The following is a 2,901-nucleotide window of genomic DNA, read 5'->3' on the forward strand; positions in this document are numbered from 1 at the left end:
ATAAAGTCATATTATAACATCGACTGAGATAAAAAATAAAATGAAATATTAAAATCACGATGTATTTCGCTGCATTGCTCGAGTACGCTTCTAGTTTTTTTTATATAAAAATAATGATTCTGTTAGAACTCAATGATTATTCTAATTATATTTTAAACTTTTTATATTTAAAATAAGATATTTATCTTGTATTTGATTATGTCTATATGTAGTTAGTTATACGAATTTAAAATAGAGTTTTAATAAGTTGTACTTACGCACAATTTACTTGTAATTTTAAATTTTAAGTAGTATGCATTAAGAAACAGTACTTTATGCATAAAAATGGTTTTTAAGAGTTTTTGTCAAATGTTTTATAATATAGTGTATATATATGTGTGTGTGTGTGTGTGTGGAGGTTCAAACGAGAACCCTTGTGATTTACGAGAATGCGAGAACAACTTAATAACCTCAAACTTTTTTAATTACTAAATTAACTTATATTAAATATAAATAAATTAATAAGGGCAGTAACGTAATTAAGTAATTTTTATAATTTTTATTTTATTTTAATTAGTCATAATTATCCCTTTTTTTCCTGGACGTTCGTTTCCACTCTTTTTTTTTCTCTTGTGATAATTGTGTGATTGTGTAACCATAACCTATCGAAACCATGATCAATCAAGTGTAACCATAACCTATCGAAACCATGAGTAATCATTGTGATAAATGTGTGATTGTCTAACCCTAACCGATCGAAACCATGATCAAATTGAGTGCGCAAGTGATGTTATAATAGTGATATGACATGATTATCACACTCATATCACACCAAATCGTTTAGTGAATTTCGTCCGTAATCGTTGTGATAAATGTGTGATTGTCTAATCCTAACCTATCGAAACCATGAGTAATTGTTGTGATAAATGTGTGATTATCGAACCCTAACCGATCGAAACCATGATCAGATCGAGTGCGTTGTTATGATAGTGATATCACATGATTATCACACTCATATCACACCAAATCGATAGTCGGTTTTCTAAGTTAACCCTAGCCGGAATCCTTGTGATAATTGTGTGATAATCACATGATTATCACACCCAAATTGTGTTGATATAAGCGATAATGTGATAAATCACACCAAATCGTGTTGATATAAGCGATAATGTGATAATTGTGTGATAATCACATGATTATCACACCCAAATTACACCAAATCGTGTTGATATAAGCGATAATGTGATAATTGTGTGATAATCACATGATTATCACATCCATATCACATGATTAACCATTTATTAGATAATGATAATTATGATCGTGTAATCGTGTTAAAGATTTTATGATATCATTTCTATTATTACCCTTTTAATTTTAATATTTTTTGAATCTTTTTAAATTTCAATTTTAAAAATCTTTTAATTTTATTTTTTATCACAATATGAAGTTATTGGGTTGTTCTCGCGTTCTCATAAATCACAAGAATTCTCGTTTGAACCATTCCCTATATATATATATATATATATATATATATACACACACACTAGTGTCCAATACCGCTCATTACCCGATTTACGATAAATTCTTAAGAAAATATTAAAGTTAAATGGGTTGATGATCATTTATTAGAAATTAAACTAATAAGAAGAGATATTACACTTGATATAAAGCTACCTCATCATTCTCAGTTGTTCTTTTAATATATATATATATATATATATATATATATATATATATCATTAATTAATAATTTATGTATCAATCTTTCTTTTATATCAAACTTTGTAATTGGCTCAAAATGATAAAATAAATGCGTGAGACTATTGATTACAATAATACTACAAAACAAATTATTTTTACCCATAAAAATCACCTAGGGAAATTTCTTTTAGTGATTACCCGTGGATCACCCAAAAATATCAATAATTCGGTAAAATTCGATGTTTTTCAAGAAAATATCAATGGATCACCCAGAGACCCTGGGTAATCTGTCACTGATTTGAATTACCCACCAACAATTTACTCACCAAATTTCGTGACGGTTATGTGACGAATCACCCTTCAGTGACATATTTCACAAGGAAAAGTCCGTAGGCAAATATCTTTCATTTAATAGTGTAATGAGATTTATAATGATAATTGTTTTCTCACAAATATATCAATTTCACGTCTATTTTTATAATTTGCTTACATTTGTTATAATGCTCTCGTTGTCCAGAAATTCTCATTGAAACCCCCATTTCCCAACCTACATTACAATAGTCGCAAGTATCCAGGTTAATAAAAAAAAAATAGTCGCCAACATCATGACCACTTCGGCTATAGGCGAATCCTGTTGAATGTTTGATTTTTCATATGACCCGTTTAAGTTTTTTCGATCTTCTTTAGTCTATTTTTTCATATTTTAGTTTCACGTTAAAAATCATGAGAAAAGGTTTTGATGATTTATGCAAATCAACACATATGATATGCTAAATAAAATGATGATTGAAACTCATGTAACTGATCATTTAGTACATATATTGTTTTTTAAAGTAATGTATAAGTTATGTAAATAAAAATAACCAATTGGGTTAGATGGAGATGGAGTATCTAACATGGCCGATTGCATGGTCTCCCAGGAGCTGGTCGAGTTTGGATTTGTTGAAGACTTCAGAAACAAGATCGACACCGCGTAGTGCGGCGGCGGCGTTGATGCCGACTCTCCTTCTTGACCACAGTGTTGGAATGTGATATGTGTTGAGAATTTAACGCATAACACGCTCTTTTTAGGACTTTTTAGTTACATTAATTTCTTTTCATTCCCAAATTGAGTCATTTTCATTTATTTCTTTATACCTTTGTTATTATGAAGCTAAATGTTGTGGTTAACATGTTGGTATGCATAATTTAAGCTAATTTGGAGTTTTTGTGATAACA

Source organism: Cynara cardunculus (assembly GCF_001531365.2).
Source record: "Cynara cardunculus var. scolymus isolate 2C chromosome LG 11, CcrdV1, whole genome shotgun sequence".
NCBI classification, from domain to species: domain Eukaryota; kingdom Viridiplantae; phylum Streptophyta; class Magnoliopsida; order Asterales; family Asteraceae; genus Cynara; species Cynara cardunculus.